We start from the raw sequence: 23,684 nt of genomic DNA on the forward strand, positions 1-23,684 counted from the left end.
TCGACTATAAAATATATACTTCGATTATGTCAAAAAGATATGAGACAGTCATGCCCGATATTATCAATAGAGAACAGACAGGTTTCATTAAAAATAGACAGGCCCAGGATAATATAAGAAAAACTATACACATGGTGGAGGCGATCCACAAGGCGGGAACAAGTGCAATGTTGGTGAGCACGGATGCAGAAAAGGCATTTGATAGTGACCGCTGGGCCTATCTATGCAAAGTCATGGGTAAATTCGGCTTTAACAAAGATTCAATTAGAAATATAGAAACACTATATAATGGGCCAACTGCAAGAGTGAAAGTGAATGGCAGCCTGACAGACCGAATAATACTAGAAAGATCGACAAGACAAGGATGTTGCCTCTCACCAACATTATTCAATATCTTCAATGAACCCCTAGCCCAAGCAATCAGACAGAACCACAACATCAAGGGTGTGGAGAGGAGAGACTCAGAACATAAACTCAGCCTGTTTGCTGATGATCTGATAATATATTTGACACAACCGGAAGATAGCCTCCCGATACTGATGCAACAACGAGAAGAATATGAACACTACTCAGGATATAGACTGAATGTGACTAAAACACAAATCCTAGCACTAAATTACACTCCATCAAAGTCAATTAAGGGAAATTACAAATTAAGGTGGGATGCTGAAAGAGTAAAGTATCTCGGCGTGTACATCACAAAGCACATAGACAAACTGTTTGAATCAAACTATACAAAGATTAACCAAGTCATTAAGGCAGACGTGGGGAGATCGTCAACACCCATCCTAGATTTAAGATCCAGGATTGAAATAGTGAAAATGAATATTCTTTCAAGGTTGCTATCTCTACCAGTCGCTACCAGTACCCATACGACAAAAACAATTTGTGGAATGGGACAAACTGATCACAAGATTTATCTGGGGAGGTAAGCGAACAAGGATTAGACTGACGACACGACAGTTACCAAAGGAAAAGGGTGGTAGTCCATTTTCCACTGGCACCCTGAAGGTCAACAGTACCAATGGCGGCCATTGTTAACCCGGGCCTCGACCGATCCGGTATGGGATTCATAGGTTTGATTCGCATATTTGTTTTGGCAATTATTTTTTTTTTACGTCGGATGCCCTTCCTGACACAACCCTCTGTATTTATCCGGGCTTGGGACCGGCACAATAAGACACTGGCTTGTGCCCCCTTGTGGCTACGTTGTTTTTGTTAGATTCTGAATAAATTCAATATTTGTTATGATACAATGAAAAACATTGATGTTGTTGAATATACTCCGTTCACATGTAAAGGTACTCAAACAAGAAAAGATAAGAAAACATTTATTTGACTCACAATGGAAACTTTCTTAAACTACAGCAAGAAAAATTATGAAAGAAGTAGAAAACCAAAAAGTATAGTTTCGTCGAGGTAGTGGAAATACTCAAGGATAAGTTTAAAGTGCAAAATCTTGCCTCTTTGCAGGTACCTTGTACTTGAGCATGTGTCTGGTGGAGAGCTCTTTGACTACCTTGTGAAGAAAGTCCGACTCACGCCTCAAGAAGCGCGGAAATTCTTCCGACAGATCATTTCAGCTTTGGACTTCTGCCACAGCCACTCCATATGGTGTGTCACCTTTCATATCTAACCCAGGGATGGGCAACTTAAATGCTCCAGGGGGCCATAGTTTTTCATCAGTACAACAGGGGCCGACATAAGACCACACCCCCCCTAACCAGATGATTGACAAAAATGCTGGTAGGATGATAAAGAAAATATGTCCTTATGTGCTTTGAATATATTTCATTTTTGATCATGCATTACAGCTTCCTAGATGCTTTTTGTGATTTATCATTTGTTTAGAAATGGGATACGCTGGACATATATTTTCTCATCAAATATATTGTTGTTTATAAAATTATTATTGGGATATTCTTTGCAATTTCCATAAAATCTGTCTCAAATTGGCAAGAATAGAAAGATGTGGGTCACGGGGACACAGCAATTGATTAACATTGCCTTACACAGAATGTCAATCATAAATTCATTACAGTTCCTAAATGTTTTTAATCTGCATTATTGAAGTTACCAAACTGCTCTGCGAACAAGGGTAAACATGACAGCTATATCAAGAGCAATTTTAATGGGTTTGACTTTTGTAACCCTTTTTTGTCTTTTGCATCCTCTCATCCAGCCACCGAGACTTAAAGCCAGAGAATTTGTTATTAGATGAGAAGAACAATATTCGGATAGCAGACTTTGGCATGGCGTATCTGCAGGTCGGGGAGAGTCTGCTGGAGACAAGCTGTGGGTGAGTGTTTAAAATACCTAAAGAAAGGCACATCCTTTTTTTTAATATTTCCAAGGTTTTGATCAAGTTTGAATTACATTTTTATTTACGGTTAGATGCTAAACAAAGTGCATTGCACATACCATACTGTTGAGTATAAAGGGATAAAGATAATATTTATAAAGGTAAGATGCTGGCAAGGACAGTCTTCATGTTTACCTTCAAAACAAACATATTTTTCATGATTTTTTTTTTTTTGTTGAACTATTGACTTCGTTGAAAATTTCCATCTGTTTTCTGAATCCGCTTTATCCTTAAAAGCTATTATTGGAAAAGTCCACAATCCTTTAAATATCCTTTAAATGTACAAATAATTAAATGAGAGTGGGTACTGGACTTGTTTGCATATCTGCCTCACACTGCAGAGGTGCAGGCTTCAGTTCCGGTTACCCAGCCTGCCTGAGTTCTTTACAGGTCTTCTGGTTTACGCTCATATTTCAAAAAAACCATGCTTAACAGGTTAATAATAATAATAATAATAATAATAATAATAATAATAATAATAATAATAATAATAATAATCTCATCTCATCTCATTTTCCGTACCGCTTATTCCTCATTAGGGTCGCGGGGGTTGCTGGAGCCTATCTCAGCTGTCTTCGGGCACGAGGCGGGGGACAACCTGAATTGGTTGCCAGCCAATCGCAGGGCACACAAAGACATACAACAGTCACTCTCACACTCACACATAGGGACAATTTGGAGTGGTCAATCTGCCTGCCATGCATGTTTTTAGAGTGTGGGAGGAAACCGGAGGACCCGGAGAAAACCCACGCGGGTCCGGGGAGAACATGCAAACTCCACACAGGGAGGCCGGACCGGGACGCGAACCGGCGTCCTCTGCACTGTGAAGCCAGTGTGCTAACCACTTGACTACCGGGCCGCCAATAATAATAATAATAATAATAATAATAATAATAATAATAATAATAATAATAATAATAATAATAATAATAATAATAATAATAATAATACATTTCATTTCAAGCGCCTTTCAAAACTCTCAAGGTCACTTTACAATCACTGGATAAGTTTTTCTCTGGGTGAGCAGCGGCAGTTCACTCAAAGCTAACTCATAGATATCGAATAGTTAGCTAACAATATCGTTAAAAAATAGTGAGCTAGATAGCCAGCGAGCTAGATATCTAATAGACAGCCAGCTAGGTAGATAGCTATTAGATAGATTAGAAAATTGCCAGGATGAGCGCAAATAAACAAGTGAGCTGTCTTCCACCATCACAAAAAATGAAAAGCCACCAAAATGGTCAATCACAAAGATGGTGGACTTCTCGACATCATCGTGTTTCACTTTTTTTTTGGGTCAACTCAAACAGCTCTGCTTCCACTTTTCCATCAAGCTGTCAAGTCCAAATTTGGAAGAAGACGATGTGGAAGAGAACGGCAAGCTTCACACTGGAACATTCTAAATTGTTGCGAGCTTGTGATTGTGAGCAGAAATGTTTGTTTGTATATGGAGGCCCTACAAATGGCTGGCAAATGCCGAAAGGCAGCTCATATTGGCTCCAGAATACCTGTGACCCTCGTGAGGATAAACAGATTTGAAAAGGAATGGATCTTCTTCTTCTTTTCCTTTCGGTTTTTCCCTTCAAGGGGTCGCCACAGCGAATCAGTAACCTCCATCTACAGAGGTATGATACACATGTTTGTTTTGGCCAAGCTTTTACGTCGGATGCCCTACCTGACACAACCCTCTGTATTTATCCGGGCTTGGGACCGGCACAAGAAGACTTATGTCCCTTTGTGGCTACAGAACAAGCAACTGGCTCAGTAAAAGGCTCCCAAACACAAAATGGTCATCAGCACAACAACAATCAAAAAAAGCAAAACTATACTCACCATTTGATAACAATGCACTGATTATTATTATTATTATTATTATTATTATTATTATTATTATTATTATTATTATTATTATTATTATTATTATTATTATTCTTGAGGTCAACAATTTATGTGCAAAGACATTTTTAGCCCTCATCGCCAATTGGCCCTGATTTTTTTCAATGGTCATCATGCCGACTAGCGTTTGAAATCCATTCGCATCCATGATATATGTTTAAAACGTGATGCACAAAGATGGACGGAAGCATCCAGACATTTTTGACGCTGTTAGGTGTACTTGTTGTGCTCTCCACTATGGTAAGGGGGATACAGTATTGTGGGATTCAGAAAAAAAACCACAAGACAAGCGGTGATGTACGTCTTGACTAAACCGTGGTTTACTTCGAATGCCCATGGGCAATACAAACGTTATGCGCACAACTTCCTGTCCAACAATGTAAATCGGTCCGACACGAAACACTAAACGAAGCAGGCGTTCCTTGTTTAAATAAACATTTTAGATGTTTACCATTTGCGATCTGCTTTACCTGTCACCAAAATATTAAATAAGGTACTTTTTAACCTGTCACATACTTTCCGAGATGAAGTGAATGTGTCAGTGATGTACTTTGAAATTGTGTGTGATCAATCGCTAAGAATCATGAAACACTGGACGTGATGTTATTCTGTCCATTTGTGCCAATGGATGGTCCTCACATGAGATTAGCCTTGATGTTGAGAGTGGTGTGGGAGCTGTGCCTCAGGAATGGGAGGTTGTGAATTTGGGACATCGTAGATGACACACATCGTCTGTAGTGTGCCATCGTCAGTAGTGAGAGAGATATAGAGAGAGATGTAAAGATAGAGAGAGAGAGAAAGAAAGATAGAGAGAGAGATAGAGAGAGATAGAGAGAGAGATCTAGAGATAGAGATCTAGGGATAGAGATCTAGAGATAGAGATAGAGGTTGAGGTAGAGATAGAGAGAGGTAGAGAGATAGAGAGGGTAGAGGTAGAGGTAGAGATAGAGGTAGAGAGATAGAGAGATCGAGAGGTAGGTAGAGATAGAGAGAGATAGAGATAGAGATAGAGAGAGATAGATAGAAATAGATATAGAGATAAATAGAGATAGAGAGATAGAGAGAGATAGAGATTTAGACGTAAAGGTAGAGATAGAGAGAGGTCGAGAGATAGAGAGGGTAGAGGTAGAGATAGAGATAGAGAGAGATAGGGAGATATATTTAGAGATAGAGAAAGAGAGAGATAGAGAGAGAGAGATAGAGATAAAGAGAGATAGAGAGATAGATAGATAGATAGAGATAGATAGAGGGATAGATTGAGAGAGAGAGAAAGAGAGAGAGAGAGAGCTAGAGAGATAGAGATAGAGAGATATAGATATATAGAGAGAGATAGAAATAGAGAGAGAGAGAGAGAGAGAGAGAGAGAGAGAGAGAGAGAGAGAGAGAGATAGAGAGATAGAGATATAGAGAGATAGCGATAGTAAAGATAGAGAGAGATAGAGGAGAGATAGGGGAGAGAGAGAGAGAGAGAGAGAGAGAGAGAGAGAGAGAGAGAGAGAGAGAGAGAGAGAGAGAGAGAGAGAGAGAGAGAGAGAGAGAGAGAGAGAGAGAGAGAGAGAGAGAGAGAGAGAGAGAGAAAGAGATAGAGAGAAGAGAATCATGAACCAATGGACGTGATGTTGGAGCTGTGCCTCAGGGATGGGAGGTTTTGAATTTGGGACACATCGTCAGTCGTGTGCCAAAGAATCATTGGGTGTTTCGGCTTTTTAATCACTAGACACCCTCATTGATGGTGGCCAGCGACAGGTTGATCACGCCTACGCTTGTGTCCCATGCCCAATCAGATGTTCAGAAGCTGGTAGGGGGGGGGGGGGGGGGTCTTAGGTTGCTGACCTATGAGCCCAACAAGGGTCCTTCCTCTTCATCCAGAGCCAGTGGCTGCTTCTTTCTGCCGCTTCAGAGAGTGACCTAACTGTGTGCCGCAGAGCCTGTCCATGGATACCCAGGTCTTTTAGCAGCCTGATGGTGGAGGAAGCCACAAACCCTCTGCATCCAACTTCAATTGGATATACCTTGGTTTTCCATCCCCGCTGTTGCGCATCCACTGCGAGTTCTGTGTAGCGCAGCTTCTTGCGCTCATAGGCCTCTTCAACAGAGTTTTCCCACGGGACTGTGAGTTCTGCGATGTAGACAGCCTTGAGTACGAGGACCAGAGCACCAAGTCTGGTCTGAGGGTGGTGGCTGCAATCTCCGCTGGGAAAACCAATTGCTGGCCAATGTCAACCCGCATCTCCCAATCGCGAGCCCCGGATAGCTGTCCAACTTCTGGTTTGTCAGTAGGATGGTTGGGCTTTTCCTGTCCCTCTCGGATGAAGGTCAATGGTGCTGTGCTGGACATGGTGGCTCGCATTGGCAAGGAGTTGATGGTATTCCTCTTGCTCTCAAGGACAACTGCCAAACTTTTTAGGACCTGGTTGTGCCTCCAGGTGTAGCGGCCTTGTGTGAGCCTGGTCTTACAACCGGTCAGGATGTGTTTGAGAGTTCCTGGCGTTCGACAGAGGTCACAGGTTGGATCTTCGCCATACAATTGGTGGAGTTTTTTTGGAGATGGGAGCACGTCATTGATAGCTCTGATGATGAAGCTGATGTTGCTTGCCTCCATTTCCCAGAGATCCTTCCAGCTGAGCCTTCTCTTCTCCAGGCCTTCCCACCTCATCCATTGTCCCTGCTTGGCAAGAGAGACAGCCCGTGCAGTTCTTTCAGCTTCCTCTTGGCGGCGCACCTCTGCTATCACCATTTTCCTTCTTTCCGATATTGAAGCCTTACGCCAAGAAGGTTTGTTTGTAAGGCCAAACCCCCCTCTTCCGAGCTGAACGTGTCCCACAATGTCGCTGTGCCTTAGGGCTGCTGTGGCCTGCTGCACTGCAATGGATGGCGTCCATTTCCGTCCCGTTGATAGGGGGGGTGCAGCTTGACTGATGTTCCGGTCTCTGGAGTCTGTGAGAGTCATCTGAAGTCTCACTTTAGCGCACTTGTACTCTTCGGTGAGGCTTGTGATTGGAATCTCAAGGACCCCTTTGCCATAAAGGCCGATGTTAGACAGACAGCGTGGAACACCAAGCCAGCGTTTCACATATCTAGTGATGGTTCGCTCCATCTTCTCCACAGTTGAGAGTGGGGCCTCATAGACTGTGAGTGGCCACATTACCCGAGGGAGAAGTCCAAACTGCAGACACCAGAGCTTGAGCTTTCCTGTCAGCTCAGTCTTGTTGATGTTTTCCAGACTATTGGTGATGTCCTGCTTGAGTTGCTGCACTTGATCTTTGTCTCTGAGGCTTGCATTGTACCACCTGCCCAGGCTTTTGACCGGTTCCTCAGACACTGTTGGTATTGGGTCATCACCAATGCAGAACTTCACATTTTTTAGCTGTCCCTTGACGATTGAGATGCTGCGTGACTTGCTCGGCTTGATTTTCATCCGGGCCCATTTAATGTTTTCCTGCAGTTTTCCAAGTAGCCGCCTGGTGCAAGCTGCGGTAGTGGTCAAGGTGGTCATGTCATCCATGTATACCCGGATAGGTGGGAGGTGGATCCCATTCCTTGTTCGCTCACCTCCCACCACCCACCTTGAGGCCCTGATGATGACCTCCATGGCCATTGTGAAGGCCAGGGGTGAAATTGTACAACCTGCCATGATGCCGACTTCTACACGCTGCCATGATGTGGTGAAGTCAGGTGTTGTGAAGCAGAGTTGCAGGTCTTCGAAGTAGGATTTTACTTTCTTTTGGCTGCATTTGTGTGTACTTATATACACCGATAGAAATGATTCAAAAGTCCTGCATTAATTCAGATCGACGGTATTCAATAGCGATGTGTGATGATAATATTGGACATGTGTATTTCTTTTGCTTTGATGTCTGCTTTTGGTTCTGACCGGTTGAGGTTTTATCGCCGCTGTTTCCTGTTGGAAAACACTTCAATCAATGATCCAGTATGGATAACAAAATTAATATTGAAATAAATAAATGGTTGAAATAATTGAATGTACAAATAAATATACCAATAAAATGTCATATAAATGTTGAAATTAAAAAAAGACGATCTCAATAAATATAGAAAGAGTAAACTGAATACTAAATATTAAAGTACAGTGATACCTCAGTTTATGAACCAATTGGCTTACGAACTTTTTGGTTTACGAACGTTAAATTTATGAAAATTAAACCTTGGCATACAATTTTTTTGTTCGGGATACACACGGAGCGCCACAATGAGTGATGTGTCGTCCGCGAACGAGCCCGTTCTCCTAAATGTATGAAAATTCAACCTTGGCATACATTTTTTTTTTCGGGATACACACGGAGCGCCACAATGAGTGATGTGTCGTCCGCGAACGAGCCCGTTCTCCTAACAAGAAAATGGCAGCCAACTGTTTTTGTCCTCTATTACCCACCCCCAGTCTTCAGTTAAAGCCATGTGATTGGTCAAGAACGCAGCAGTGAGGGGGTGGAGGTTACAGACAGAGAGAGACAGGGAGAGAGTGAGGCAGTTAAACATTAAAGAGACAGGCAGACGACAAAGAGAGAATGAGAAAATGGATAGAAAACAGTGAAATTTGGACTTGTTTCAACTTTGATAGTTCAAAGGCAGAGTGCAGACTGCAAGGTTAAAATATCCCATCAATCAGGCTCCACAAATAACCCTCATAAGCCATTTGTACACTTGATGCAAAAAGCAATCAACCTAGCTAAACAGGACACTATTGATGAGGAACAATGTAAAATTATCACAGAGAAAGTACCTCCAAGGGATCATTCCTCAAGATGGTGAAAGGGGAAGGCTACGTTCCACATCAAGTATTTAATGCTGATGAAACCACTCCATTCCATCAAGCCATGAACGACCACCACAAAGGTAAATAAAATGACTTTATATAAAGTACAGTTTATTTCTTCAATTATAATACCATATCACATTTATTATACATAAAATAAGCTATGTATTGTGTAATTTTAAGGCTTAGAAAATTAGGAAGTAGAAAATTATGTTTTATGGCACCTGGGAACGGATTATTCTCATTTTAATGGTTTCCTATGGGAAATTAATTTTTGAGATAAACACTTTTCGCCTTATACACTCTGTCTGGGAACAGATTAAGTTTGTACGCCTAGGTACATTCAGTTATTTTTATGATGTTGTTTTTTTGTCCTAACCAACTTCTGCAATGTTGGTGATCTCGTTCCTACCTATTTCGTGATGATACAAAGCCCCATGATGTAAGGACCACTACTCAAGTCCTGGAAGATACAAACTGTTCATATGAACTAACATGATATTGTTGACTGGCTGAGTGTAAAAATAAACATTACATTTCTTTGCCATGGGAAACATCTTGGTTGATTTGACTGTTTGTTTCATTCGACGTGATAAACAAGCTACCAACCAGTCGAATTGGTCGCATTTTTCTTGAACTTTCCTTTGTGTTTCTAAAGACGAAGGTAATTGTGTCGCTGCCATCATGGCGCATGAATGATGATTGATGAGCCTCTCCTCGAAGAAGCTCTGTAAGACAAAGTCGTGATATAAACTCCTCTGGGTTTCAGTGATGAGCTTGTAGAATTTGTATCATTTGCATATGCTTCATTTTTCCAAGCTTGAGACTTTCAATCACTTTTATCAAGGTTTATATTTACTCTTGAAATACAATCCATAGCAGTCGCCATTATATATTTTTTTAGTTAGCTTGCCGCTATACTCTTTTGGCAAATTCCAGACTTGATTTCGAATTACGATTGCTACTTCTTTGAATTGGATGGTTTGTAATTGAGATTTAGTTGATGGACTCTTCTGACAACAGAGGCTTTGCACAAGTAAAACGGCTCCTGATTTTTTTTCCTTGTATGACAATGAGGAAATTGTCAAATGCTATTCATCGAGATGTTGCTCCGAGCAGGAAGACTGAAAACATGAACAGGTGAAAGGAGATTGCATTTTTATTAATTTTGCAAATAAGGGAAAGAGTGTGCATTCACACGACACAGTGTTTGTGTAGCACATAAATTTGACGATATATATATATATATATATATATATATATATATATATATATATATATATATATATATATATATATATATATATATACTTTCAAGGTCACTTTACAGTCACAGGATAAGTTTTTTTGTGGGTGAGCGGCGGCACCCACACGCGCCAGCATTCACTCAGCCCGGAAGTAACTCAAATAGATAGAAAGCAAGCTAGCTAGATGATAGATAATAATAATAATAATAATAATAATAATAATAATAATAATAATAATAATAATAATAATAATAATAATCTACAAGCGCCCCTTAAAACCCGCAAGGACACAGCTAATAGATATCCCGATAGCTAATAGCTAGCTAGCAAGATAGCAAATAGGTAGCTAGGCAGGTGATTTCCTGAGGCTCCCCCCAACCCTAGAGCCGGGACCCACCAGAGCAGATAAAAGGGAAACCCGCTGCCTGCATTTATCTCATTCACTGTCATTCGCCAATGTGCATTTCACATTCTCAAATACAGTGACTGGAAGATAAAGCATCTTAAAGGACTGTAGTTCTGTTTGTGATGTAATGTAAGGAAAGAGATGCCGATTTCACAGTAAGATCAGAGCATTGTCATCAAATGGTGAGTATAGTTTTTGCTTTTTTGAATGTTGCTGTGCTGATTACCATTTTGTGTTTGGGAGCCTTTTACTGAACGATTTGCTTGTTCTGTAGCCACAAAGGGACATATGTCTTCTTGTGCCGGTCCCAGGTCCGGATAAATACAAAGGGTTGTGTCAGGAAGGGCATCCGACATACAAGCTTGGCCAAAACAAACCTCTAAACTCTTTGAACTCTTTCAACAGTAGCCAAAATGGAACTGTATAGTGCCACTTAGCAGTTTTTTTGACAACGATACTAGTGCAGCGTGTTCTACCGGAAACAAATTCCTTGTGTGTTCTACATACTTGGCAATAAAGATGATTCTGATTCTGATTCTAAAGATGGAGGACACTGATTTGCGGTGGCGACCCCCTTGAAGGGAAAAGCCGAAAGGAAAAGAAGAAGACTGTCATTCACGAATTTATTCAGGAATTGAAAATATGGCATAGAGTGCCATTCCCAAAATTTTACCTTGGCTATGTACTATTTTTCAGGATACACACGGAGCGCCACGATGAGTGATGTGTCGTTCGCGAACGAGCCCGTTCTCCAAAAAGAAAATGGCTGAGGACTTTTTTTGTCCTCTATTCCCCGCCCCCAGTCTTCGGTTAAATATTTAATTATAAGACCATAGCACATTTCTCATACATAAAATGAGGTATATTTTGTGTAATTTTAAGGCTTAGAAAGTTTTAAAGTAGAACATTGTGTTTGATGGGAACCTGGGAAAGGATTATTCTCATTTTAATGGTTTCCTATGGGAAATTCATTTGTGGGATACACACTTTTTGCCTGACACACTCTGTCTGGGAACCAATTAAGTTCGTAACCCAAGGTATCACTGGAGTATATTGTATTTATTTTTATGTAAGGAACGTTCAATATCTTTGTCTTGCAATGTAACTCAAACCAGCAGTCATATTTTATTATGTTATTGATTATCATGAAGTAATATCATATTTAGTTTTTTTTTTTTTTTTTATCTGGCTCCCAATGTTACACAAGTAACATCCGAGTTACGACCGGGTTCCGTTCCGACAAAACCGTCGTAAGTCAAACAGCCGTAAATCGAAAAGCATTCAAAATGGCTGACGCGAGGATCACATGATCATAACAAATGACGACACGCTGGCATCTCCTATCCAACAGGATAGTATACGATGTCAATCTGTTGTTTTTTTTCTATTTGTTCGTTTTCTATTGAATACTATTATATACCAAAATGTTGACAGTTTATTTATAAATATGTCATGCTGGAGAAAAGTGTCGTATGCATTTGTTACGAAACAGTTATTTTGTATCGGCATTTTGTGCAATGCTGCTCCGTCAAATAAACATCCTACTTGCTCGATATTGTCACGTTCGGATTGACAGCTGGGGCGGGGCCATGCCTCCCCGCTTCCTTCAGGACAGCGGTTACGAAAACTGGACGCTGTCAACTTGTATTTGTACTTTGTATTACCCTGGACTTTGTCTTCTGTGCTCGGTCCGAGATCACCCCTCACATCCCGTAATCCTTTTGGGATTATTCAATTTCTGCACCACCGTGTGCGAATTGCTTCTCATTCCCATTGCCCCCCCACTCGTCGTTTTTGGTATTCTTTATTTTTTATTATTTCCCTGGTCCTCTTTTTGGGACTAGTGCTTTGTGTTGTAGCAGAATAAATCATCGTGCACAGACCTATGTCTCTGTCGCGTTGCTGGCTGTAGCGGTGGCAGCCGTAGAATTTTAAAAAAAGGCTGGCGGTCGTTGTCGTAACTCGTAACTCGTCGTAAATCGGTTGTTACCTGTATAATTTCAAGAAAGGGTTTGTTCAACCCCTCTCAGCTAGAAGATCGTGTGATCTTTAGTCATTTCTTCTTCGGTATGTTGGCTGTTGGCAGCGTTGCCTTTGAGTGGGTATGATGTGTGATATCGGGGGCCCCTTTGAGTCCTCTTCAGCATCATTCCCTCTGTGCCTCTTTTACAGATCACCGCATTACGCCTGCCCAGAGGTTATCAGTGCTCTCTCCTTTACCTTCTTTCTGTGTGTTGTCTTTTATGCAACAATAGTAGCGCCAACCTCCTGCAGCTACTCTTACGTCACTGTTGCATTCTTTTGGCATTCACTTTATTACATTTTTTTTCTAGCCTCAAAATATTTTCCCTGAGGAAATATACTTAATGCTACTCTTATTTTATTTATATATCAATCATAACATTTTTGGCTCACTTCGTTTTCATGTTTTAAACTGACCACCTTTTTGAAACCGGGAGTTACCCATTTGATACACCCTTCTAAAATAACAAATGTAATTTTCATGATTGTACGTTATTTCTTAAATTATTTGCAATCATATTTTCAAAAAGATTATCTCTACAGTATGACAGGAAAATTGCGATGTTCCATCCCTGTTAAGTTACTTTTACAAGCGGATCACGTGCCACGTCTTTGTAGCCCACCTGATGCCATGAGCACCTTGTTGGTGACACCTCCTTATAATAATAATAATAATAATAATAATAATAATAATAATAATAATAATAATAATAATAATAATAATAATAATAATAATAATACATTTCATTTATAAGAGCCTTTCAAATCTGTTAAGATCACTTCACAGTCACAGGATAAGTTTTTATGTGGGTGAGCAGCGGCAGCCAATTCACTCAACCCAGAATAACTCAAAAACATAGAATGCTAGCTAGACAGCTAATAGCTAGCGAGACAAATAATAGCTAGCTAGCTAGATAGATAGCTAATATATTTCCGGACTCAAAAAGCTAGCCAGCTCTATAGCTAATAGATGGCTAGTTAACTCAAAAAGATAGAAAGCTAGCTAGTTAGCTAATAGATAGATAGACAGCTAATATATCGCTAGCTAGCTAGATAGCTAATATGTTTCCTGACTCAAATAGGTAGCCAGCTATATAGCTAATAGATAGCTAGTTAACTCAAAAAGATAGAAAGCTAGCTAGCTAATAGATAGCTAGACAGTGAATATATAGCTAGCCAGCTAGATAGCTAATGTTTCCTGGCTCAAATATAGGTAATAGATAAAGACCAGCAAACACAAAAAAAGCAGGAAGGAGGTTTGCTACGTGTCTTCCTGCCGCCGCCGAGCGCCGTCTTGCCGTAGATTGAGTCCGTCTCCGGGCTCAATCCCCCAGGACCGTGTCGCACTTGGACATGGCGTCTCACTGGTAAACGTCCTCGTCGCCATCTTCCATAGCGTCCACGCCGAAGGTGCAATTTTGCTGACAACTAAACCTTAATACTACTATACATGTAACTAATGAACCATATAAAATATTAAATCATTTTAAATAAGAACATTAAAAAGTATTTCATGAACCAGGTGTTGACTCTAGAGGGCACTCTTAGAAGAAAATGTTGATAAAAATGTCTTCCGGTTCTCACAGTTCGCAAGGTGGTGATGGTGGTTGTGGATCCCAAAAAAAGCAGGCAGGAGGGAGCAGGATGTTGTATTTGACAACTTGTATTAAAATAAAGTCAGCAGGAACAAAATCTAAAACATCAACGTCACATCCGAACAGAAAAGTACAAAGTATCAATGAAAATCATGAATAAAAAATCTGCCAAGATGAAACAGACCTGACAGGGTGCAGCAAAAACATACAATGCAATGACCCGACACAGAATGGTTGTGCCGGGAGTCCTTTTAACTGCCACTGATTGGAACGACCAGCACCCGTTGGTCGTCAACCAGATCGTGACAGTACCCCCCCCCCCCTCTAAAGGACTGCTTCCAGAAGTCCCAACAGTCTCCCAAATGGCCCAACTCGCCAGGGAATAAGGTGGAGACGGCAACCATTTCCTGTCCAATAAAAAAAAGGCGGTGGGCTCATGGGAACGGGACTCGGCCTGACATGGACATGGACATGGACGTGGTACAGCTCGTCGTGTGACACTTCTGATTGGCTGCCGTGCTGAGTATGCAAATTTCAACTGCAGGTAGCCTATGTCTGTGTGCTTGGCGACGGTACACGTGTCCTGTTTGCGCGTGAAGGCGAGAGCGTCCGTGAAGAGTTAGTAGAGCGCGCGGTCAAGACAATCCATCCATGATTTTGCGGAATTTAACACAAGGAGATATGATTGAGCTTGAATATTTCATTGTGTAATAATATGTTTTGAATGTTGAAAGTGATTCCATTTTTCGATAAATGTTGATTTCTTTGACTTTGCACCTTCGATTGAAACTTATTAAAAACAGACGCAATCTTGATCAATCACATTGCATATGTTATTTTAATCTATTTCCATTTCCTCCTCCCAGTATCTGCGAAATAGTATGTAAACGCCATATGTTGCATATTCCTTGAGACAAATTTATTAACAGATCAGGGATATTTTTCACATTTGAAAGACAATGAATAAATTGGGTTGTAGTGTTCTTACTGTGCTATGAAGCTTGTACACACTACATTTAAAGGACAACCGACACCATTTTCTTTGTTTCCTACTGACATCAGAAAAACGTTTTATAGCATCTGAAATACCTAAAACACGCAGGCTGACATTTTTAGTCAAATGAAAGACACCAATAAAAATTACTTCAAAATGAATCCGGAAATGGCCAGTTTCAGAAGGTCCCACCCCCTTGTTCGTGATGTCACGCCAAGACGTCTTGCCTTGCTCGACAATCAAAACAATGGCTTCAGATTCGGAGAAGATGCTTTCTTCTTACTCATCCAGTTATGAATATGATTCAAATAGTTATGAAGAGGAAAACATCAATGTTTGCAATTGATTAAAGGAGTCCTCCCATATCAATTCGAGCCGTCAATGACAGCAATGTAGCACCCAGAAAATGCAGAAGATGGCGCCCAAGCTCCGTTGGAAATGGGCTGATTTGTCAGCTGGGAATTTGTGTCAGCGAATATCAAATAGTTGTCTTGGTGCAACACACAACGATTCACTATTGCGTTATTTATGTGTTTTCCTTCTATTTTCACCATCAACACGGTTCAACACGAAGTTTTCAGACCAAACAAAGTACCGCAAAATGCATTGTGTGGCGCTTTCTCGGTCAGGGGAATTCCAGGCGTGACGTCATGTCAGGAATCGTCACCAACTCAAAAACAAGACTTCCTGAAGATTCAGCGCGAGTCTTAAAACATAAACTATAGTTATATGCTGTGGAATCTTTGTAAAATACGCTCAGTTGAAGTTATTTGAAGTGATTTTACAAATTATGGACATAACAGTTATGTCCATAATTTGTAAAATGTCCAGACAAGTTATGTCATAACTTGTCCGGAGGCGTCGGTTTGCCTTTAATGCTTTAGGTTTAGTATTTCCCGCCCAAACACTCCCTCCAAATGCTCCTGGCCCGACCCCTCTGTCTAATTTTAGAACCCATTGCGGCCCGCGAGTCAAAACATTTGCCCAACCCTGTGCTAGACATTGAATTAAAATGTAAAAAATAGGGTCTGGCGGTCGTGGTCACACATCCCCCTCTTCACCAAGAGTGAAATTAATGACAGGACATGCAATGCTTTGTTAATTTTAGTTGTCCACTTTTAATCACCAGGGAGCTTTGCCTTTTGATGATGACAACTTGAGGAATCTTTTGGAAAAAGTGAAACTTGGAGTTTTCCACATGCCTCACTTCATCCACATGCCTCACTTCATGCCTCACTTCATCCCTCCACTTGAATACACATAGTATTATCTCATACCTGCATGCACTTTGCTCTTTGCCTTCCCTCACTCTTTAGCGACAATCAGGAAAAGATGATATATCCTACTCCTGGACCGCAAAGAAAGATATCCAAGCCACGAGGATCAGAACCTTCCTCCCCGGAATGAGATTGGTATGTCGCATTCCAAACGGAAACACAAACACAATGTTTATGGCGCATAGAAGACCTGTTTCAATTCCGAATGATCTTGGAATTTCTTCCTGTCATCTGTATAAATCTATGCCTGAGATGTTTACATTTTACCATTTAATGGTAAGGTCTATAAAAGGACCTACATGGGTTTAATCTGGGTTCTCAGTTTCCTCCCACATTCCAACAACATGCATGGTAGGCTTATTCTTCTTTTCCTTTCGACTTTTCCCGTCAAGGGGTCGCCACAGCGGATGAGTGACCTCCATCTTCAGAGGTTTGATTCACATGTTTGTTTTGGCCAAGCTTTTACGTCGGATGCCCTTACTGACACAACCCTCTGTATTTAGCTTGGGACTGGCACAAGAAGACGTATGTCCCTTTTTGGCTACCGAACCAGCAAATCACTCAGTAAAAGGCTCCCAAACACAAAATGGTCATCGGCACAGCAACATTCAAAAAAGCAAAACTATACTCACAATTTGATGATAACACTCATAATCCCCAAAGTGTAGTTTCTTACCAACATTCCAAAAACGTCATCTTTGTTCCTTAAATTGTCCACATGCGTCAATAATGAATGTGATAAACAGTTTGCTTGCTCTGTGACTGGCTTCATTCAGCAACCAATCTGTCATGTAATATAAAGTCAGCTCTGTGGGACTCCAGTCGAACCTGACTGAAGACAAGCACCATTGGACATGGCTGGACAGGATGACTTTGATTCATTGATGCAAATAGTCATTTTCTCTTTTCTGGAGAATGTATACCTTAAAGAACAACCGACACCACTTTTTTGTTTCCGAACAAACATCAGAAAAAATGTTTTATATCATCCAAAATACCCAAAACACGAAGTATGATATTTTCAGTCAAATGCAAAACTAATGGGTTTATTTTGAACGTTCGTCCCTGGTTCATTGATTCTTGGGGCGTTGATGGCAGTGTATGGTTAAATCAGCAGGAAGACAGTGTGGGACAGAATAAGTTAGTTTAATCTTGATGACAGCAGAGACATTGCGGTGTCAGCTAAGGAGGAAGCATGGAGAGAGAGAGAGAGAGAGAGAGAGAGAGAGAGAGAGAGAGAGAGAGAGAGAGAGAGAGAGAGAGAGAGAGAGAGAGAGAGAGAGAGAGAGAGAGAGAGATTGAATGGGTGAGCATTTATATGGCGCACAAGGTGTGACGCGATAGGATGTGACGTAATTGTCACGTTTTGCAAGGTGTTGATGGCGGGTGCGGATCCCAAAAAGCAGGCAGGAGTGAGCAGGAGGTTGTTTGACAAATTGTATTAAAATAAAGGTCAGCAGGAACAAAATGTTAACATTTCTACACTGCTGTCATAACATTTCTACACGGCTGTCATCGAATCCATCCTGTGTTCTTCCATCACCGTTTGGTTCGGGGCCGCCACAAAAATGGACAAAATCCGACTTCAACGGAGAGTTAGGAAGGCGGAAAAAATCATTGGCACCGCCCTACCCACTCTCGAGGACTTGCACACTGCAAGAATCCAAACTAGGGCGCGGAAAATCCTACTGGACCCTCCGCACCCTGCCCACCACCTTTTCCAGCTACTCCCCTCAGGCAGGCGCTACCGATCCATGCGCACCAAATCCAGCAGACATTTAAACAGCTTCTTCCCCCAAGCCATTAACTCTTTGAACTCTTTGAACTCTTTGAACAGTCGCCAAAATTGAACTGTATAGTGCCACTTAGCAGTTTTTTTTACGACGATACTAGTGCAGCGTGTTCTACCGGAAACAAATTCCTTGTGTGTTCTACATATACTTGGCAATAAAGATGATTCTGATTCTGATGTAAAACATCAAAATCATCTGAACGGAAAAAATACAAAGTATCAAAAGAAAATCAAGTGTAAAAGTCCACCAAGGTTAAACAAACACATGCACTGCATACACAATGCATACACACTGCATACAAAGCATGCAACAAACAATGAACCGACACCGGATGGTCGTGCCGGGTGTCCTTTTAAGTGTCAGTGAATAAAACAACCAGCACCTGCGAGTCTGCAGGCAGGGCTGACGTCGCTACCCGTTGGTCGCCAATCTGATCGGGACGACCAGCACCTGTGCAGGCGGGGCCGACAGCGCCCCCCGTTGGTCGCCAACCAGATCATGACAGTACCCCCCCCTTCAAGGGGCTGCTTCCAGAAGTCCCAACAGTCTCCCAAAAGGTCCACTCGCCAGGGAACAATGGTGGAGACGGCAACCGCTGACTCTCCAGCATACGACAGGCGGCGGCCTGATGGGAACGGGACTCGGCCTGGGGTGGACGAAGACGCGGCACGGATCGTCGTGGGTGCGAGTGCGATCCCTCTCGCACGGTCACGCGACGGTGCATGGCTCAACGTGGACGTCGAACGGCCAGGCGCAGAATGGCACCCGTACGGCCGTATGGGACCAGGTCTCGGCCGGACGCCGACGTGGGCGTGAACTGCCCGGCACCGGGGAAACGAGACCAGTCCTGAGCCGCTCCGGGATCCAGCGGTGAGTGGGGCCTCGCACTGACGTTGACGCGGACGTTGCACGGCTCGTCGTGAATGAGACTCAATTCGTCATGCATGACGACAGCGTGGCTGGACATGGGCGTGCACTGCCAAACACCCAGTGTCACCCTGGACGGCCACCTGGAAGGAGGTCTCAGCCGGACGTTTACGTGGACGTTACGGCTCGTCGAGTGACGCAATTCAAACTCGACGAGGCTTGGGCTAACATGGACGTAGCATTGCCAGGCACAGGGTGGAAATGAGACGGGTCCGATGTACCTGTGGGATCCGATGGTTGGTCGGTTCATTCTGTCACGTTTTGCAAGGTGGTGATGGCGGGTGCGGATCCCAAAAAGCAGGCAGGAGTGAGCAGGAGGTTGTTTGACAAATTGTATTAAAATAAAGGTCAGCAGGAACAAAATGTAAAACATCAAAATCATCTGAACGGAAAAAATACAAAGTATCAAAAGAAAATCAAGTGTAAAAGTCCACCAAGGTTAAACAAACACATGCACTGCATACACAATGCATACAAAGCATGCAACAAAAAAATGAACCGACACTGGATGGTCGTGCCGGGTGTACTTTTAAGTGTCAGTGATTAAAACGACCAGCACCTGCGAGGCTGCAGGCAGGGCTGACGTTGCTACCCGTTGGTCGCCAATCTGATCGGGACAACCTTATAATAAGCACTATTTTCATAATACACACCCACCACGGCTGGCGGAGTGATCTTCGGCGGAAGCACAAGACCGAACAGCACCAGAGGTTAAGTTACCAACAGTCCTTATGGAAGGTGACTCTCCTTCCATAAGCCATCAACGACCATCAAAAAGGTAAATAAAACATTATTTTACAGCAGTTTATTTCTTTAATTACAGTCCTCATGTAATGTGCCTCTTTCCAAACAGCAATGCCGTTTGACCTTCGACCTCCAACGCCATTCCTTATTATTATTATTTTGAGCAACAATTTAGTGAAAGACTTTTTATTCCCAATTTGATTTTTTTGGTATTCATGACTAGCTTGAAACCATTGTCCTGATAATGTTTAAACAGCACAAAGAGGAACCCGCCAACTTTTGCCGTTTTCAATGGTCTTCCTTGTAAGGGGATACATTTGTGGATTCGAAAAAAAAGAAAACGTGGTCATCTTAGTGGACTGAAATCCAGGGTTTTACCGAAGTTTGTGGCAATTCCCAAAGTTAAATGGCGAACTTTCCCAATGGAAGTTAAAAAAACAACCTTGTTAAGCGTGATGTACCAAATGATTAAACTGTTTACTTACAAATTATAGCCTGTTGTGAATAAAATTGAATTGGAATGGACAAGTGAGAACGAAATGGGGATAATCGAATCCATGAACCAGGGATGGTCTTTTGATTAGTAAATGGTTAGGTGGTTAAGTGGGTGAGCTGGTAGGAATGGAGGTTGAAATTTGGGAATGAGTGAAACATCGTGATTGATTCAGGATGAAGAGATAAGAGAGAGAGTAAGATAGAGAAAGGAGAGAGAAAGAGAGGAAAGAAGAGAGAGTAGAAAGAGAGACTAGAGATAATCTAGGAAGAGAAGAAAGAGATGAGGTGAGGTAGAGATAGAGAGAGTAGAGAGATAGAGAGGGTAGAGGTAGAGGTAGAATGAGGAGGAGAAGAGAGAGAGAGGAGGTAGAGAAGAAGAGATAGAGATTAGAGAAGAGAGAGATAATAAAAAGAAGAGTAAAAGAGAAGAGAGAAGAAGAGAGGAAGAGATTTAGAGAAAGGTAGAGATAGAGAGAGGTGAAGAGATAGAGAGGTAGGGAGAGAAGAGAAGAGAGAGAAGGGAGAAATTGAGAAGAGAAAGAGAGAGAAGAGAGAGAGAGAAGAGAAAGAGAGAAAGAAAGATAGATAGAAGAGAAGATAAGGAAGATTGAGAGAGAGAAAGAAGAGGAAAAGGAAGATAGAGAAAAGATTAAGAATATTTAAAAAAAAAAAGAGAAAAAGAGAGAAGAGAGAGGAGAAAGGAAAAGAGAGATAGAGAGAGGAAAAATAGGAAAAAGTAGAGAGAAAGGGAGGAAAGGGGAGAAAAAGAGAAGAAAAAAAGAGAGAGAAGAGAGAGAGAGGGGAAAAGGAAAGGGAGAAAAAAGAGAGAAGAAAAGATGAGAAAGAAAAGAAAAGGGGAATTTGGAGGGGGGAGGGAGGGAAGGGAAAGGGAAAGCTGGGGTGGAAAATGGGGTTTTTTATTTAAAAAAGGGAAGGGGGATATTATTTATTATTATTTATTATTATTATTATTATTATTATTATTATTATTATTATTATTTTGGCGGCCCGGTAGTCGAGTGGTTAGCACACTGGCTTCACAGTGCAGAGGACGCCGGTTCGCGTCCCGGTCCGGCCTCCCTGTGTGGAGTTTGCATGTTCTCCCCGGACCCGCGTGGGTTTTCTCCGGGTCCTCCGGTTTCCTCCCACACTCTAAAAACATGCATGGCAGGCAGATTGACCACTCCAAATTGTCCCTAGGTGTGAGTGTGAGAGTGACTGTTGTATGTCTTTGTGTGCCCTGCGATTGGCTGGCAACCAATTCAGGGTGTCCCCCGCCTCGTGCCCGAAGACAGCTGAGATAGGCTCCAGCAACCCCCGCGACCCTAATGAGGAATAAGCGGTACGGAAAATGAGATGAGATTATTATTATTATTATTATTATTATTATTATTATTATTATTATTATTATTAACCTGTTACGCATGTTTTTTTTGAAATATGAGCGTAAACCAGAAGACCTGTAAAGAACTCAGGCAGGCTGGGTAACCGGAACTGAAGCCTGCACCTCTGCAGTGTGAGGCAGATATGCAAACAAGTCCAGTACCAACTCTCATTTAATTATTTGTATATTTAAAGGATTGTGGACTCTTCCAATAATAGCTTTTAAGGATAAAGCGGATTCAGAAAACAGATGGAAATTTTCAACGAAGTCAATAGTTCAACAAAAAAAAAAAAATCATGAAAAATATGTTTGATTTGAAGGTAAACATGAAGACTGTCCTTGCCAGCATCTTACTGTCATGATCTGGTTGACGACCAACGGGGGGCGCTGTCGCCCCCGCCTACACCTCACAGGTGCTGGTCGTCCCGATCAGATTGGCGACGTCAGCCCTGCCTGCAGCCTCGCAGGTGCTGGTCATTATAATCAATGGCACTTAAAAGGACACTGGGCACGATCATCCGGTGCCGATTCATTGTTTGTTTGCTGCTTGGTTGCAGCATGCATTGTGTACGTGTTTGTTTAACCTTGGCGGACTTTTACACTTGGTTTTCTGTTGCTACTTTGTATTTTTTCCATTCAGATCATTTTGATGTTTTACATTTTGTTCCTGCTGACTTTATTTGAATACAATTTGTCAAACAACCTCCTGCTCCCTCCTGCCTGCTTTTTGGGATCCGAACCCGCCATCACCACCTCGCAAAACCGTGACAGAATGAATCGGCCAACCATCGGATCCCGCAGGTACATCGGACCCGTCTCATTTCCACCCTGTGCCTGGCAATGCTACGTCCACGTTAGCGAAAGCCTCGTCGCGTTTGAATCGCGTCACTCGACGAGCCGCAACGTCCACGTAAACGTCCGGCCGAGACCTCCTTCCAGGTGGCCGTCCAGGGTGACCCTGGGTGACTGGCATTGCACGCCCACGTCCAGCCACGCTGTCATCGTGCATGACGAATTGAGTCTCATCCACGACGAGCCGTGCAACGTCCGAGTCAATGTCAGTCCGAGACCCCACTCACCGCTGGATCCCGGAGCGGCTCTGGACTGGTCTCGTTCCCCCGGAGCCGGGCAGTTCACGCCCACGTCGGCGTCCGGCCGAGACCTGGTCCCATACGGCCGTACGGGGTGCCATTCTGCGCCTGGCAGTTCGACGTCCACGCAGAGCCATGCGCCGTCGCGTGAACGTGCGAGAGGGATCGCACTCACGCCCACGACGATCCGTGCCGCGTCTTCGTCCACCCCAGGCCGAGTCCCGTTCCCATCAGGCCGCCGCCCGTCGTATGCTGGAGAGGCAGCGGTTGCCCTCTCCACCGACCGTTCCCTGGCGAGTGGACCTTTTTGGGAGACTGTTGGGACTTCTGGAAGCAGCCCCTTGAAGGGGGGGTACTGTCATTATCTGGTTGACGACCAACGGGGGGCGCTGTCGCCCCCGCCTACACCTCACAGGTGCTGGTCGTCCCGATCAGATTGGCGACGTCAGCCCTGCCTGCAGCCTCGCAGGTGCTGGTCATTATAATCAATGGCACTTAAAAGGACACTGGGCACGATCATCCGGTGCCGATTCATTGTTTGTTTGCTGCTTGGTTGCAGCATGCATTGTGTACGTGTTTGTTTAACCTTGGCGGACTTTTACACTTGGTTTTCTGTTGCTACTTTGTATTTTTTCCATTCAGATCATTTTGATGTTTTACATTTTGTTCCTGCTGAC

At 42.6% G+C, this 23,684-nt stretch overlaps 1 long non-coding RNA gene across 4 annotated transcripts in view; it reads left to right on the plus strand.

Annotated features, from left to right (window-relative positions):
- The first annotated feature begins 937 nt into the window (after positions 1-937).
- The window catches only part of LOC148895348 (uncharacterized), an 88,488-nt gene continuing 65,741 nt past the window's right edge, over positions 938-23,684 (plus strand). The window contains exons 1-5 of one of the 4 annotated variants that reach the window (XR_016115649.1): positions 938-1,061; positions 1,474-1,614; positions 2,183-2,299; positions 12,858-12,882; positions 16,613-16,708. This is a non-coding gene — a long non-coding RNA (uncharacterized LOC148895348). Of the gene's footprint in view, positions 1,062-1,473; positions 1,747-2,182; positions 2,300-11,381; positions 11,515-12,857; positions 12,883-16,612; positions 16,878-23,684 lie in introns of those variants that run through there. The other 3 variants (XR_016115651.1, XR_016115648.1, XR_016115650.1) reach the window with 3 other exon arrangements.

This window comes from Hippocampus bargibanti, linkage group LG07 (assembly GCF_051943395.1).
Source record: "Hippocampus bargibanti isolate YZ-2025 linkage group LG07, ASM5194339v1, whole genome shotgun sequence".
Taxonomy (NCBI): Eukaryota; Metazoa; Chordata; class Actinopteri; order Syngnathiformes; family Syngnathidae; genus Hippocampus; species Hippocampus bargibanti.